Below are 18547 nucleotides of genomic sequence, written 5' to 3' on the forward strand. Positions count from 1 at the left end.
ATGCTCCAAAAATTTACAGCTCTAGCTGATAGATGTTTAAGGTCATGTAAGAAATAGGCACTTAAACTGTAATTTCTAAAGTTTAAACCTCTTTAAATCTGCAGAAAGAACTAATCTATTAGGCCTTGTGATCCTCCAGCCAAAACTAACACTGACAAATAGCATTGAGTTCAACCCAAAACATAGCAAGGAAAGAGGTTTTCCCAGCTCTTGTAAAATAGTCTATTGATTAGAAAACCCATCCAAGCAGCAGAAAGCTGGGCTTAAGAATTTCCTCAGTATGAGGGAGAATGGACCGACCACATCCATTTCCGATGAAGGTGTCCAAACTGCAAAGCCTACAACACTGCAAATTGAATCCCCTTCCCCGTTTCCTGTTGTTACGGGCTGCTGAATAGAGAGAAATAGAGCTTGGGGTTTGAGCAGTGAGAGTGAACTAGGGGTTTTGTAAATGTCGTCTCATTGAAGACAGTAAGCCTGGTGGTCCCATTGCAGCTTCAGGGATTACTTGTGAATTTTACAGTTAAACAGCTAACTGAAATGCACAAGAAGCATTCATAGTGGGGACCTGAAGCCAGTAGATGGCTCTGTCAGAACCTAGGTCAGACTGGTGGCCTGCTGAGGTGTGGTAACTGAACAATAAAGGGTGAATAACTTAAAGGCCACTGAAGTTATTTGTATTAAGTTGCTTCCTGTAGTTACATTACTGTAGGTAGAGGGTATCTTTTGAAAAACATGAGATGTAATCTAAAATTTTCCAGTGAACAACTAGCATAGAAATAAGATAGACTGTCAGATGGTCTATACTTCCCTAGCTATGTGAGATTGGACATGAGTAATACATAGACACAGTTTTATGTTAAGAAAACTGTGCTTGGTAAACCAAACATTTAATGGGTATTCTCCTTGTTCTAGGCATGTATGTGCAGAAGTCACCAAAAAAAAAAAAAAAAAAAAAAAAAAAAAAAGATTCCTAGACAAGAAAACGAAGGGGAAAAAGTCTGAAAGACGTTTGCTTTCCTGCCTGGACTGAAAGAAATGGACAGAGAAGTACTGACTCTCACTTACTGGTAAGTGGATTGCTTTTGTTTGTTTGTTTCTTCGAAATTCCCTCTAGACTTTACATTACTGCAACAATTTAAGAACTGCAGGTATGTTCTTCCTTTTCTCCAGTTATCAATGCCATCTTTACAATAATAAAAGTGAAAAGAATGATTCACCTTGATGATGTAGAGAGCTTTAATACTCTCCTTTTCCTTTACTTTCCTGTGGAGCTAATAAGTATCAGAAAGGGGCAAGAGATGACAGCTTTTGCACACGTGCATTTATGTTTTCAGCATTGCCTGTGTGTTCAAAAGAAAAATCACTGTGGGACTCTTTTTTTATGTGATGATCTTTTGTTGTATCAATTGAGAAAGGAAGTAATCACTTGGGAATAGCTACTTTATACAGGTTCAAAAGACTCCCAAAAGAGAAGAAAGTAATGCTTCTCTATATAATATAGCAAATGCCAGAAAAGGTGGGTCATTCTCACTGCAAGCCAGAGGATGCATAAGGTCAAATTTAACCCTTGTTCAAATCCAGTGAAGTTACTCAAGTTGTCAAGTTAGACAATCATCAGAGGACAAAAAATACAATATTAAGAGATGTCTTACGAATTTGTGTCCATTTCATGTTAGTATTCACAAAGGTTGTCAAAGGCTATTGACTTGTCAAATGCTGCTTACTAACCTTTGTCCTCAACCAAATACTTATCAGGTCCATTTCCTTTCTGTTCTGTAGAAAGTAATTGTTTTCTTATAGGCTGGAGGATATTTCTAGTCCCAGCCTAGAGAATATGGGCTGCTTGTGGAAAGGCTTAGTGCAGCATGGACCTGTAACTTGACAGAGGTCTCTAGACCTTACTCTTCTGGGAAGAATAGATAATCTTATAAACCTGATTTTACTGTATGTGAATGCGAGTCATTTTTTCCTACCTGGTCTGCTAGTTTCTGGCTTTATCTAAGGTCTACATAAAGGCTGCCCTGAAATCAAAAGAATAATTAAACAAGAAATAAATGCTTTGCATGCATAGGTCAGAATGGAAATCCAGGGACTGGTAAGGGAGGATAGCACAGATATGTATTTATGGAGATGATATGTCCCAAGTCTTATGCAAATGTGTGAGGCCCTGTGGCTTTTGTTAAAGCCCCAGGTCTTATGATAGGATTTTCAGAGCATGTAGGAGTTACTTAATTCATATTTGGTTGGAAGCACTCACTTTTATCACTGATTTCAAAGTAAACAAAGGTTGCCTAACACAAAGTGTTTTTGAAAGCTTAATCGCTTTTGTATAAACTTTTGGCTGTGATTTTAAGGTAAAATTCAGAAGCATAGCAAGGTAGTACATGAATACAGTATTGAAGAAAGCATAGTTTTAAACAATGCATTTTAAACAGAACATACGCTTGTATATATCTGTGTTCAAAGATTTATTCTGCTATGGTGGTTTGAATCATTTTTATTCAAACACTTAAGTAAAATTGTTCAGTAATTACTTTCAATATTTTCCTATCTTGTACGTGATCTCAGAAAATGTTACACTTCACAAAGTCTTACTCTAGGAGGTCTGCTACCTACTCTCTTTTTGTTAGCAGAAACAATGATGAGAATGTATTTAGCAGTATTCAACAGTTTGCCTTCAGACCTGCTGCCTCTCCAGGTGGTTGTGTGGTTGTAGGTTCTGATAGCACCTTTCCACTTTATTTCAACTGTGTCAACAAAATGGTCTCCTAAGTGCTACCAGCCTTGTGCTGGTCAAAGGATTCTAGTGAGGGATTATTTGTGTTGTATTTTCCTTCTACTTTTTCTTGAAGAAAAGTACTTTTCTAGTTGTTTTAATCAGTCTTCTAGCAGCTTTTGTGTTTTCCTGCAAAAGAGAGCAGTGTATTTAGAATGCCTTTCATAAACAGAACAATTGCTATTTTATTAAAAAAATAAAATAATAATGTATTCATAATGCTGAAACTTCTTAAGTGTATTTTCCTATATGATAGTTTTGTGGCATTCAGCTGTAGTGTACAAGCATATGACGAATTTTGCCTCTACTCAAATATGTAGTTCTGAACCTTTTCTCAGGTAATTAGTTTTAAATTAATGTATCACTTTAAATGTCTAGTTTATTATGTCTGCCTGCTATATTTGCTTCCATGTGCAGCATTAGTGGTCATAACTCTGAAACTGCTGGATAAGCATTAATTTTTAATTATTTTTTTTTTTCTGTTAGAATTTTTAGAAGGCTATCCAAATTTATGCTTGATTATTTAAATAATATTTACACTTGCTACCACTTATTTGTTTATTTATCTTTTTGAAGAGATAAATATGTTCAGGGAAAAATGTTGAGCAAGGAAAGTCTCCTCAAGCAGAGGGTTTTTAAATATTGAATTTAAATATTAAATTCAAGATTCTGTTGTGTCTTTTTATTTGTTCTGTTCTGTTGTAAGATTTTGTCTGCTAGCTTTATCAGTTTCTGAATGTAGAGATAAAAATGTATATTTTCTCCTTCCGTCATTGTGTACTAATTACCAGCTTGAAATAAATTTGGTAACTTAGGTTGATAAAATCTTCAGCAATTATTTTGATTTTTACTATTTCTGGTGTATATTTTTTTCTCAGCTACAAAAATGTTAACATATTCCCCAGGGTTTTAAGAAAAAAAAATGTTAGCCCTGTACTTCTGTGTGTACTTCTGTGGTAAAGGGTATCCAACAGTAATTTTGACTGTTTGCAATTTTCAACCCAGCTGGTTGTGAAGCATCCACACTGAGTGGAATGAAGCCAGCACCACAGTTTACAGCAAGAACATTCCAAACTCCTTGAGTTTCTTAATCACTGGCTTTTACTCTGAGGTATGCAATACTGTTTTCACTATGCAAGTGCACTATAAATTTGTCCCAAAAAGCAGTGTAATGAGTATCAGTTGTTTACTTAGTTGTTTTGGCAATTCAATCTTTACATGCTGTCTTCATTCTTCAAAACAGAGCATTTTTCTACTTTGTGCATGATTTTGGAAAGTTATGTTCCTGTTTTGGACAAACTTTCTGTATTTGACATCTTATCACTTGTGACTTATCTGTCATTATCTGTCTGTATCTGACTGGTGTGAACTGTGCCCTAATGATCAGGCAGTAAAATGGCAGATTGCTAATCATTTCTTGTTTGTACCACATTTCCTCCTACCTTGGTGATTATAAGGTTTATTGCCACTGCTAGGTCAGTTGCCATCATTTAAAGAACTAAATTATTTCTCAGTATCATAATGCTCTTTGGACTAATTGCATGGGGTTTTCTTCTCCTTTTTACATGTGGTAATCTTTACATGCTTCCTACAAAACAAAATAATGGAAAGTTTCTGTTACATTATAGTATGTATGAAACTCATTGGGATTGTTACTCTGCACATGCACATATAGGCCATACACTCAGAGACATTCATTTTATAGTAAGTTGCTCCATGATCATAGTCACTGGAGATTGTTCTGTGCTTCTCTGGGACTGAGGTTGTTTACAATGAGCAATGGGAAAGCGCTAATCCTCCCTCAGAGCTCTCCATCTGCAGAAGCAGATGACTGTTCATTTCAGAAATTTGTCCTGATACAGGGCAGAGAGCACATCTGCTTAATCACCCAAATGGCCCATTTTTATAAATGGATGCTTTCTTTTATAACTATCATGCATATACACAAATACAGACACAAACTCCACTGTAGTTTCTGTGATTGATTTCATTATTTTAATGGGTGATAATCCACATTATGGAATAACATGGATCTTTTAGGGTAAAGCTTTTACAAACCACTTTATTAGAATATGCTACTTACAATAGTAAGTTGTAAGTGTACTGTTGTTTTCTCTTATGTGTGTATGTGTATAGATAGATAGATAGATGTATTTGCATACCTGGACAGACATCTAGCAACTTTTTATTGTAAAACATATGTAAAGGAAGAATTCTATATAGCATGTATTCTGTCCGACCCAAACAGACAACAGAAAGGTGGAGTCCTTTGTTTGATAGACTGCTTCCAGAAGCTCTGTCCCAGTACCCTACACAGTTTCAATACTTCAGTGCCCAAAAGCAACATTTTTAGTTGAAGGAACACTGGGATAATTTTATGCAGATATAATTAAGCTATGCAGTTTTCTCGCAGCCAGTACAGTGTTGTTTTTGTTTGTTTGTTTGTTTGTTTATTATTATTATTTTTATTTTGTTTGTTTTGTTTTAGATGTTTTTTCCCCAATGCTTAGTCACTGGAAAAAATTACTAAAAGGTATTGGTATGCATTTCTGAAAGAATTCTGGAAGATTTTCCATATATTAGACAAACATTATAATACATAGCAATTTTCGTATTTTAGGAATATTATAAAGAATTGCATCATTATTTCTACATTGACAAGGTAGCCTCAGGCAGTCACATGAACCTCTTACCTGTAACAATGAGAAACGCTACATGCAAAACAGTTATATACTGAAACTTTTCTTAAGGAGTGCGCGTGCAATAGAGTTAATTTTCATAGGCAGAGAAATATGGAAGAGAAATGAGACAAGCGTTAATAAAGCCTCAGACATACAAAAATGTGATAGTCAAGTACCTGTGCTGACATCCCAAATGAAGCTCTTAAATTCTTAACATGGTTTCCCTTCTTTCTCAGTGGATGTTATGTCAAAGCTGACTTATTTTGACTAAAATGTTTTACTTGCCACTCGCCGAGGTGATCGGCTCTGGGGCAGACGCATTCTGCAGCGGAGAGGGGGATCAGACAGGCAGGGCTAATTTTTCCGGCACCGAGCCCACTCGGTGCCGCCAGGACCTGACAGCCCCCACGAGGGAGGTTAACTAGGCGAGAAGGAGGCATAGGTGGAGCCAGCAGTGCGCCCTCCCCGGCCGTTCATAAGCTGCCCCTTATCGGGGGCAGGACAAGGACGAACAAGACAGGCAAACAGGGTGTGGCATGGCAGTTAGCACAGGCAGGGTGAGTAGGAAGGGCAGAGCGCGCCTCCCCGCCCATACGAACACCTCCTCTAACAGCGATGTACTGCTAGCTCAGCTGCAATGGTGTATACCAGGCACAGTGCACTCTCCAGGAAGTGTGTACGCACCCAGACCAACTGCCCGCTCAAAACTGCGGCAGTTCAGGTCTCCGGGTGCAGGGAGTGCCCAACCCTGTTGCTACCACCTGCGGGGGGCAAAGAGACTGTGTGCGTGAGGTGCAAGCAGGTGGACGATCTGGTCCGCCTCATGGCAGAACTCAAGGAGGAGGTCAAGAGGTTGAGGGATATCAGGGAGTGTGAGCGTGAGATAGACTTGTGGAGCGACTCCCTGCATGGCCTGAAGGCCAGGTACTGGGGTGAGACACCCCAAATGGGTGTGGATCCCATGCCCTGTTGCTGTCAGGCAGAGAGAGGGGACCTAGGAGTTGAGGAGGAATGGAAACAGGTCCCTGCTCAATATCGCAGGCGATGCCCTCCCCCACTGTCCCCACCTTCCCAGGTGCCCTTACGCAACAGGTTTGAGGCCCTGGAGCTTGAGAGACTGGTAGCTGAGGAAGAGGTAGTAAGTCTACCCAGCAGGATGCCTAGGGCAAGGAAGTTGACTCCACGCCTCAGGACAGCCTCCACCAGGACAGAAAGAAGGGTGATTGTTGTGGGCGCCTCCCTTCTCAGGGGAACAGAGGGACCTATTTGTTGGCCTGACCCTACCCATAGGGAAGTCTGCTGCCTCCCTGGGGCCAGGGTCAGGGACATTGCCAGAAAGCTTCCCAACCTGGTTCGCCCCTCTGACTATTACCCTCTTTTAATAGTCCAGGCTGGCAGTGATGACATTGAAGAGAGAAGCCTGAAGACCATCAAACGGGACTTTAGGGGACTGGGACGGTTAGTGGATGGAGCAGGAGTACAGGTGGTGTTTTCGTCCATCCCTGTGGTGGCAGGGAGGGGTACAGAGAGGACATGGAAAGCCCACCTGATAAACACGTGACTCAGAGGCTGGTGCCAACACAGAAATTTTGTGTTTTTTTTGACCATGGGGTGCTTTACTTGGCACCTGGCCTGATGGCCGCAGACGGGTCCCTGTCTCTAAGGGGAAAACAGATCCTGGGCCAGGAGCTGGCGGGGCTCATTGAGAGGGCTTTAAACTAGGTGAGAAAGGGGACAGGGCTGAAACAAGGCTTGTTAGAGCTGTGCCAGGGGTAACAATGGCAAGGCTGGGAGAGAAGGCAATGGCCTGACTGAAGTGCATCTACATTAATGCACGCAGCATGGGTAACAAACAGGAGGAGCTGGAAGCCATCGTGTGGCAGGCAGGCTATGACTTGGTTGCCATCACGGGAATGTGGTGGGACCACTCTTATGACTGGAGTGCTGCAATGTCTGGCTATAGGCTCTTCAGAAGGGACAGGCAGCGTGGAAGGGGTGGTAGTGTGGCTCTCTGTATCAGAGAGAGTTTTGATGTTGCGGAACTTGAGGCTGGGAATGATAAGGTTGAGTCCCTATGGGTTAGGATCAGTGGGAAGGCCAAGGAGGGAAGCATCCTGGTGGGGGTCTGTTATAGACTGCTGAACCAGGACTGATGAGGAGTTCTACAGGCAGCTGACAAAAGTTGCAAAATCGTCAGCACTTGTTCTCGTGGGGGACTTCAACTTCCGAGATATATCCTAGAAGCACAACACAGCCCAGAGAAAGCAGTCTAGGAGGTTTCTGGAGAGCATGGAAGATAGCTTCCTGACGCAGCTGGTTAGTGAGCCTACCAGGGGAGGTGCCCCCACGAGACCTTCTCTTTACAAACAGAGAAGGACTGGGAGATGTGTTGGTTGGAAACTGGCTTGGGCAGAGTGACCATGAAATGGTAGAGTTCTCCATTCTTGGAGAAGCCAGGAAGGGGACCAGTAAAACCGCTGTATTGGACTTCCGGAGGGCCGACTTCGAACTTTTCAGGACACTGGTTGGTAGAGTCCCTTGGGAGGCGGGCAGAGGAGTCCAGGAAGGCTGGGTGCTCTTCAAGAAGGAACTCTTAATGGCGCAGGAGCGGTCCGTCCCCACATACCTAAAGTCGAGCCGTCAAGGAAGAAGACCGGCCTCTCTGAACAGAGAATTGTGGCTTGAGCTTTGGAGAAAAAAGAGGGTTTACAGTCTTTGGAAAAGAGGGCGGACCACTCGGGAGGACTGTAAGGATGTTGCGAGGCTGTGCAGGGACAAAATTAGAAAGGCTCATCTGGAGCTCAATCTGGCGACTGCCATCAAAGACAACAAAAAGTGTTTTTACAAATACATCAGTGCAAAACAGAGGACTAAGGAGAATCTCCAGCCTTTACTGGTTGTGGGGGGGAACTTAGTTACAAAAGAAGGGGAAAAGGTGGAGGTGCTTAATGCTTTCTTTGCCTCAGTCTTTAGCGGCAAAACCAGGAGCTCTCTGGACACCCAGTACCCTGAGCTGGTGGAAGGGGATGGGGAGCAGAATGTGGCCTTCACTATCCATGAGGAAATGGTTGGCGACCTGCTACGGCACTTGGATGTACGCAAGTTGATGGGGCCAGATGGGATCCACCTGAGGATACTGAGAGAACTGGCGGTGGAGCTGGCCAAGACGCTTTCCATCATTTATCAACAGTCCTGGCTATCGGGGGAGGTCCCAGTCGACTGGCGGCTAGCAAACGTGACGCCCATCTACAAGAAGGGCCAGAGGGCAGGCCCGGGGAACTATAAGCCTTTCAGTTTGACCTCAGTGCCAGAGAAGCTCATGGAGCAGATTATCTTGAGTGTCATCACACGGCACTTGCAGGGCAAGCAGGTAATCAGGCCCAGTCAGCATAGGTTTATGAAAGGCAGGTCCTGTTTGATGAACCTGATCTCGTTCTATGACAAAGTGACGCATTTGGTGGGTGAGGGAAAGGCTGTGGATGTGGTCTACCTTGACTTCAGCAAGGCTTTGGACACCATTTCCCACAGCGTTCTTCTCAAGAAACTGGCTGCTCTTGGCTTGGACTGGCACATGATTCGTTGGGTTAGAAACTGGCTGGATAGCTGGGCCCAAAGAGTCATAGTGAATGGAGTCAAATCCAGCTGGAGGCCGGTTACTAGTGGCATTCCCCAGGGCTCAGTACTGGGCCAGTCCTCTTTAATATCTTTATCGATAGTCTGGACAAGGGGATCAAGAGCACCTTCAGTAAGTTTGCAGATGACACCAAGTTAGGTGCATGTGTCAATCTGCTCGAGGGTAGGAAGGCTCTGCAGGAGGATCTGGATAGGCTGGACCGATGGGCTGAGGTCAACTTTGTGAAGTTCAACAAGGCCAAGTGCCAGGTCATGTACCTGGGGTGCAATAACCCCAAGCAGAGCTACAGGCTGAGGGATGAGTGGTTGGAAAGCTGCCAGGCGGAGAATGACCTGGGATTGATGGTGGATAGTCAGCTGAATATGAGCCAGCAGTTTGCTTAGGTGGCCAAGAAGGCCAACAGCATCCTGGCTTGCATAAGAGGCAGTGTGGCCAGCAGGTCTAGGGAAGTGATTGTCCCCCTGTACTCAGCTCTGGTGAGGCTGCACCTCAAGTAGTGTGTTCAGTTTTGGGCCCCTCACTACACGAAGGACATGGAGGTTCTTGAGCGCGTCCAGAGAAGAGCAATGAAGCTGGTGAGGGGTCTGGAGAACAAGTCTTATGAGGAGAGGCTGAGGGAGCTGGGTTTAGTCAGCCTGGAGAAAAAGGAGGCTCAGGGGTGACCTTATTGCTTTCTATAGGTACCTTAAAGGAGGCTGTAGAGAGGTGGGAGTTGGTCTATTCTCCCACATGCCTGGTGACAGGACAAGGGGGAATGGGCTAAAGTTGCACCAGGGGCTTTTTAGTTTGGATATTAGGAAGAGCTTCTTTACTGAGAGGGTTGTGAGACATTGGAATGGGCTGCCCAGGGAAGTGGTGCAGTCACCATCCTTGGAGGTCTTTAAAAGACATTTCGATGTTGAGCTTAGCAATATGGTTTAGTGGAGGACTTGTTAGTGTTAGGTCAGAGGTTGGACTCGATGATCTTGAGGTCTCTTCCAACCTAGACAATTCTGTGATTCTGTGATTTCTGAAAACCTGGCATTTTTCCAACAGCCACAAACCTTTTCCATTAGGACAAATGGTTCAGCGAAGAGTTTAAGTGGACACCACACTGTCCACCCTACAGCACTCACAAGGAATGAATAGCAACTATGTAGGGCTCCTGGAATCTAGCACATCTATCCATACTCTGAGTGTATTGTATGTGATACACAATAACACAGAAATACCATGTCTTGATGAATATTTTATACTGCTCCTGGTATAAAATATTAATTTGGTTATTCATTTGCCTGTAATGAGCTAAATTAGAAACACTCATGTTTCTGCTTTTTACCAGAAAGGCTTGTTAAAGATTCCACATATTAACTTGTAGGCCATGTTTTTCTTTAGATCCCTGTCCTCTGTCCTCAGCCTGCCTACCAAGTTGCTGATTTTTTTATCTTCTATTTTTGCTTATGTATAAAAAAAATTATAAGTATCAGGAAGAGTTGTATAGAAATGCAGTTGAGACTGTGAAAAATACCCAAGAACAGGTTGTCATTCTTATTCGTCCCACTTCAGACTGGAGCAGATGCAAAAAATTTCCTATCTACTTGTAGTCACAGTGTGAGACCATCTGACATGGCCACTCCAAATGACATGGAGGCCTGGCTCCTTCATTAAATGCAACCACAATTTAGACTCAGGTAGTATTACAGAGTCAAAGCACTCATTTTCCATCAAGCATACTCAAAGGAATATGGAAAGTACAGGATGAAATTGTCAGAACAAAATGAAGTAAAGTGAGAGAAAACATATTGGGGAATGGAAGAGTAATTAAAAGACCAAGAGGATGCTAGGTAATTGGCATTAGAATGCAAGAGGGCATGAAAAAGAAACAGAAAAGGGTAATCAAGAAGATGAAGGAAGCGTATGTTGAGACGTAAGACATGAAGTACAAGTGTTTAAACATTACCTGTGTGTTCTGTCAGATATATCTGAAGGGGAATGTTTTATGCAGTCATATTTTTAAGTTTATGACTTAGTAATTACATAGCTTGACTGCTTCAGAAAAGTGAATTAAAATACAGTATTTAAACTACTGTGAGCTGCTATCTCATCTGCCAGGTGTTAGGCATTTTATAGTAGCTTGAGGACTCTATTTATATGTATTATATGGCTTTAAATATTGTACAGATGTGAATACAATCACATCATTTTAAATGTGCACATTCAATGAGGCATCTGCGTTTTCCACAAACATAGTAATTGCATAAAAGAGGGAATTGTGAATGAATTCTTGGGTCTGTGATTTTAACATAAATATGTGGTAAATATTGTTAGTTCTTTATTAAAGGGGACATGGGCTAAATACAATGAGTTGAGAAGAAGTGTAATTTCCAAGTGTTTTGTGTTAAATATCTAATCAGCATGGAAGATTCAGTCTAAAGCTCAGAATATAAAATTAATGTCTTTCATTTTATTTTTCTAATATATTTTTTCAAAGTGCAATCCATTTTATTAAAAAAGACAACAATATATAAACCAAACATCCCTCACCCCCTGCATTCCTAACCCTTGTTCCCAAGAAATAGCTTCCACTGTCATATTTTAGTAAGAAGACTGAGTTGACTGCAATTCTAGCTTCAGTAGCTTTTCAGGATACATTTCTACAATGTAATTCAGTGTTTATGAATTACTGAAAAATAATTAAAATGCAGATACTTGTGTATTTTAGGAGTGATTTACAATGCATTACTGTCACCTGCCAGCCTCTGGTAGATGAGGGTGGGTTAAAGTATCTACTTGTTCCCTGCTTCCTGAAATAAGAACCTGACTTGGATCACAGCTCCTTTTCAAAGTGCCTTATACTGGTACAAGTAGAGGCAGTCAATCATGCAGTTGGGCTGTTGTTTCACTCGCTAGGTGTATCCCTCCCAGATAAGAATGGTGTATTTTTGTGTGATTCAGTTTCTTTGGTTTGCTGTGTAGCTTCTTTGCTCCTGGTTTATAGTGGAATGGAGCAGGCAGAAGTACATGGTTAACTGGCATCAGATGGTAAATTCCTCTGTGCTATAGCTTGGCGATTTCAAAAGAAGATCAAATATGTTAATTGAAATCATCTTCACTTGTTTCAAGCCAAACCTACAAAGCTTTTATTCTGAAAAGGAATAGGTATGTTCATACTACTAAGTACAGTGAAGAAGCAGATTGATGTGCTTTCCTTGCATTTTTCAACAGTTAGTTATGATCCTTCCAGTTAGACTCTGAGTGTAACTGTACAAGTATAATTGCTATTAATTGCTGTATGTATTAAACATGAACACAACATGACTGAGCTTGTACACTAGAGCTTGAATTCCTGGTGCCACGGATAGACCCCTTGTTGTCTTGGGCTGCACTGTTCAAACAGAGAATGTTTGCTGCAAAGCTTATCTTTGGCCTCTATGCCTTTCTTTGTACTGAGGAGAGAGCGTTTGTCTAAGCTGCATGGGAGATGTAGCTTTATTTAATTAAAAAAAAAAAAAAAAAAAAAAACCACAAAAAAACTGTTTACTAGGAATGTTTTACCATGATGTAGTCATATGTAATGACAAATACAATTCCACTGGCAAAGCTATTCTTGTTGAGGTCAGGTCTTTTAAGCGTAGTTTGTATAACAAGCAATGTTTATCAAAATACATAGTTCTAGGAGTTTAAAAACAATAAATGATACACTTCATTGTTTTCATGCATGTAGTTTGCATTGAAAGCAGTCAGAACATTTATTTTAAAAGCCTGATTTCAAAATAATAATAATAAAAAAGCTTTAATCTGATATGTAAATAAACAAATACAAGCAGTGGAATATGAGAGTATTTTTATGACCTACGTTGCTGTAGCTTCAAGGATAGAGCTATGTATCGGATTTTTGTTGAATCTGTACCTACAGCCTATACTGCTACCAGATCAAGATTATTACATTCATACATCTATTTGGTTATTTTGAGCAGATAATATAATTTGGAAGCACCTACTGCATTTTTATTAGAAGTTAATTTATTTTTTTTAACAAATTCAGCACATCCTGCTGAGGAGAGAGTTATTATTACTACTGTAAAATCATTTAGAATGCATTTGCATGGCTTAATTGACCTTGAATAATGCAAACTCTTACACTCCGACTGACATGAGATGGAAGGAATAGGCAGCGAGACTTGCATAATCTTTCTATTAAATTCAAACTGCCAAAATGAAAGAAAAACAGACTTTGAATTTCTCTCTAAATCATTTTCCTGTTTCCCTAATGACACAAAGATACAAAAAGAATCTCAAAAGAAGAAACAATTATGCCTAATTTCAAGACATTTAATAATGACTTACATTTTCTGTGGTTTGTGGAGTTCTCCTTTACACAGATTACTGTTTCAACAACGGTAGTTACGTTATTATAAGTTCTTAGGAATTTTTAAACTATTTTTCCTGTTAGAGGTTCCTACTCACCATGTTATTTCTCAGTGTGCCTTACAGCAATGCTGAGGTTTGTTTGTTTGTTTGTTTGTTTTTGAGAGTCCTAAGGAGCCTTATATGTTGATTTACATATGCATCTGTTCCCGGTGTGTAAGCCAGTTGTTTCCACAACTTTGTATGAGATGGTTATATTTCCGTCTAACTTGTGATGTCAGGATTGGGAACTCTGGTCTTCAGATAGATTTTTTTCTTCAGTAAATTTCTCCATCACCTTCATTTCTTCATGCTGTTGGTTTTTACTTGGTGGCCTTATGCAGTTGTCTTAGCTATGTTAAGGAGACATTACAACACTTTCCATTATTTCCCTTTTGTGCTGGTGGAAAAGAGTTTCTGGTTGATAACTTCCCAGCTATCTCTCCTGAATATCCCCTAGTTTTTACTCTTTTGTTGTTGTTGTGGTTTTTTGTTTGTTTGTTTGTTTGATTGTTTTTTTTTTATTATTTTTTAAGACATATTTTCTAGGCAATGTCTGATAAATGGGCTCTATAATTATATCTTAGGAAAGAGAACACACAACTTTATTTTGATTTTCATTGTTTTGTTGGGTTTGGTGAATTCTGTGGATTGTTTTTTTCTAATTCTTAAGGTAGGATCACCTTGGAGCTCCATTGGTTACTGGCATTCTAACTACATAGGTATAGTTGAACAACAATAATCCAAATATAAAAGTTACAGAATGCACTTTAAACTTTCTGTTACTGAGCCACTATATAGTGTAGAGGTGAACTGGGCTTTCTTCTTTCTCCTGTATTACATGCCTTATTCTTCAGTTCCTCATAGTGTTTCCTGCTTGATGAAGTCTGATATGTGTTTCTAGACTTCTTGTATTAATAATCGTACATTTTTTTCATTACTGTCTTCTGTCTCGTACCTGAATAGTATCATTTTTTGTATTTCCATTGGCAGAAAACCAGCTCCATTTTAAAGCAGTAAAAGCTATCGGACAGTCCACAGAAGAGGCGTGGCTCCATTGCATGAGAAGGGTAGGGAAAGACTTAAAATCTGATTGAATCTGTCATCAAAATTATATAGCTTCTACAGATAATTGATTTTTTTTTTTTTTTAAGGGAGCTTCCTTTTCTCTGCCAACCTTATTATAAAGTTGGAACAGTACTGGGGCTTCAGAGCATACTGAGTGGTTCATTTCATGGTCCTTGCACCACAGTTCTCCATACTGGAAGCTGCTTGGGACTGTGGAACAGTGGAAATTTTGTGGCCTTCCCATTTAAGGAAGAAAAACACAGAATCCTAGCCCATGTATTCATTTAGGACTAGTTCATCTATTTATTTTTTCTTCAGTTCTATCATCTTTCTAATTATTGTGAGTCTTCCATCATCCTTTTGCTGACATTTCAGTAAATGTTAAATAACAAAGATTAAAGAGCAGCCAACACAAGTGTGACTTTAATTAAACTATTGAGCCAGGATATTCATTCTGAATATTACTGAACTTGCATTGTCACACATTTCATTGATTTAACTGTATTTAAATGTAAATTTTGATTCTACATAGTCTATATCATTTTTAATCAATATAATTGTGTCTTAAAATATATTCTTGGATCAGTGTAAGAATATATTTTTTACTCTAGATTATTTGGACCAATGAAAAGTATACTTTGAACCGTCTATATGCTTTTTCCTTCCACTGATAACATATAACTTGGTGGCAGCACTTCTGGAGTTTTAAGCAAATACCATGAGTCTATGTGAAGTACATGTGTGAAATATAAATAAGTTTTTTTTTCCCAATGGAAAAATTGATTCCATTTTTTTTTTTTTTAAGAACACTAAGTTTAAATGTTCAATTCAAACATATAGTAACTTATGTATCGTATAAAAGGAAAGCATTTTAAATACATTCAGATAAAAGGTATGTGAAGATAAGGTGTGTGATAGAAGAAAAGGTGACCAGTTACATATATGCAAAGTAATATGTTTGACTTCTCATTTTAAAACATCAATTTTTGTTTGAAAATTGATCTAGCCTAAAAAACCCATTTGAACTCCCAAATAAATAAACCAATTTCTTTCAAATAGAATGACATTTGGCATTTATTTAATATTATTTGGATTTATTTTTTAAGAAAAACAAACAAATACAACATTGCAGTTTTACCCAGACTATTTTATCTTGTTTACTATACTGTTTCATTCTGTATACTACTGTATTCTATGCCATAGTATAAATGAGTTGCCTGATTTGGAGACTGAATCAAGAGTCCATTCTAGTCATATTTAATGAAAATAATATGTTAATTTTGTGTTGTATATCTGTATATTTTATATCCCTGAATAAGGAATCAGGGTCAGTAAGGGAAACTGTTTGCTTCAGTTCTTTTAAAAACAAATAGAATACAGTAACCTTACTGCTATTTGTGCATTTGATGAAAGCATCAAAAATACTGAACACGTGTTCAGTGTAGCTTTGATAGCTTAAGCACTGAGTGATGGGTCTTGGTCAGCGTATTTGCTTCGTGTCCTTGCTTTCCCCTGTTCAAGCTGATAACAGCTGGTGTCAGAGCTTCAGCAGCCCTGAAAACTATCACTCCATTTATGGCCACTCCAGCAAAATGAATCTCTTCAGACATGAGTTTAAGGTTCATCTATTTCAAGTACACTGCCTCTTGGGTTAGTGCAGCTTCTGCATCTTGTACAGCTGAGTAAAAAGTATCATACTTGGAACTCAACTGGGTGTTCATTCAACTGAAGCATCTATTAGCACTTTACACTGTTTGATAGTTACTTGTAAATTATTTGATAACTGTTGAGAATGTCTTTACTAAATACCTTATCTTTTTTAATTTTGTACAGGGAACACCAATACCATCAGACTAGTTGAATATGGTCCATTTTATGTGTTGATTGAAACCTTTCAGACTAGGTTAATAGCTTGGCATCAGGTTGTTTGTCATACGTGGGTTGTCTGGGGGGAAGGCTTTCACCTTTCTTTCTGTGAAAGTTCATAGTGGAGTGAATCATAGAATCATAGAATACCTCAAGTTGGAAGGAACCTACAAGGATTGTCGAGTCCAACTTCTAGCGCCACACAGGTCTACCCAAAAATTCAGACCATATTGCTAAGAGCGCAGTCCAAATGCTTCTTAAACTCCAACAGGCTTGGTGCTGTGTCTATGTCCTTGGGAAACCTGTTCCAGTGTGCAACAACCCTCTCAGTGAAGAACCTCTTCCTGATATCCAGCCTGAACCTCCCCTATTGCACCTTGACACCATTCCCATGGGTCCTATCACTAAAAAGAAGAGATTGGTGCCTGCCCCTCCACTCCCCCTCATGAGGAAGCTATAGACCACTATGAGGTCTCCCCTCAGCCTCCTGTTTTCCAGGCTGAACAGGCCAAGTGAGCTTAGCTGCTCCTCACATGTCTTCCCATCTAGACTCTTCACCATTTTCACCCTAGTGAAAAGTAACCTGTCAGGAAGCCTGTATACCTTGCAATAAACTTTTGGCAGACAAAACGATTAATAACCCCTTTTTTTTAGATGGGAGTAATCAAAGTGATTAAAACTAGTGTATCATAAAAAGTAAGCAAAATTGTTCAAATACTTGTCGTATTAACAGTTGCTACTTATATTATAAATGCAACTGACAAACCATGGAAACAATTGATAATGTACAGTTAAGACAGTTAAGAACTGAATGTCAATGAACTGCAATAGTATAGGTATCAATTAAGTTTAAGAAACAAATGAGTGAGAATCTAAGCAGGGTTTAGTCATACATATACATCAAGAACAACTTGGACCTTATGATACACTTGAATCACCTTGCCTAATGGTCATGATATCACAGGACTCTGCCTAACTTTCTGAATGGCAGTGTGGCATCAAGTTTTTAAGTTATTCAGCTTTATAAAAGCGAGAGCAGACATTTGCCTCCCCTAAGCTTTCAAGTATACCATATTGTATGCCTAGTCCAATACTGACTCAATCAGTATTGTAATCAGTATATAGCCTTGCCCAGTAGGCTATAGTACTAGGTTCAGTGGTATGAGGAAAGCCTTCTCTAGGATTTTGATAACCTTGCTGAACTTGAATTCCCTTTACTTTTTACAGGTGACATCCCACTGACCTATAGATACTGTAGCTCATCATCCTAGGACGTTTTTACAGCAAATGGAGAAAAATAAGCATTTCTGAGATAAGGTTCATCTCATTCTGAGGTACATGTCTAAATGTATACATATATCAGGTCACATACATCACACAAAGTGCCTGTTTATCCTCAACAATTTTAAACAGAACTTAGGGTGATTAGCTCGGAAATGGATGTCTCTAGTGTAACAATCAGGTGAGATAAATCTTAATATCCATGAACAGCTATGCGCTCCGTTAATGACTTTAAATAAACAGACTATTTTGGCAAATATATAATCATTTTCAAAATATTTATTACCCTACTAAGAGCTTTGACTAAGGAGGGTTGTATTTTTTTTTTTCTGCTTTGAATGCTTAGCTTCCAGTTTTACAATAATGATTGCACAGGGATGACATCTCTAAGTATTACATTGTTTTACATAAAGTTCAGTCTTGCAGTGAACCCATTTTTAAAATATACTCCCTGTCCTGTTAAAGTCATCTCTTAATAATAATTTTGTCCCATCTGCAATAATTCTATGAAGATACCTAAAATCATAGTTTTCTTCTGCTGTGCTGGAGCTGTTCTTTCATATGTATGAAATGACGAATAAAATTCTCCCTTAAATCTAGATTTTTTTGGCAGCTTACTATTAGAAATTGAAGTTCTTGCTAACACACAATGAAAAGAATAAAAATAATTTAGAGTTTTTCCCACTGAGAAATATCTCCAGTGTCAGTGATGAAAGGATTGTTCTCAGGGAACTGCAGAACAATTGTCTTGCAGCATTTGTTTAAATTAAGCCTATTTTATTGGCCTTTTGCACCTCAGAAGGGCTTCTGAGATTACAGTGGGTTGAATTTCTGTCATGCTGTGATAAATTC

Source organism: Anas acuta, chromosome 4 (genome assembly GCF_963932015.1).
Source record: "Anas acuta chromosome 4, bAnaAcu1.1, whole genome shotgun sequence".
NCBI classification, from domain to species: domain Eukaryota; kingdom Metazoa; phylum Chordata; class Aves; order Anseriformes; family Anatidae; genus Anas; species Anas acuta.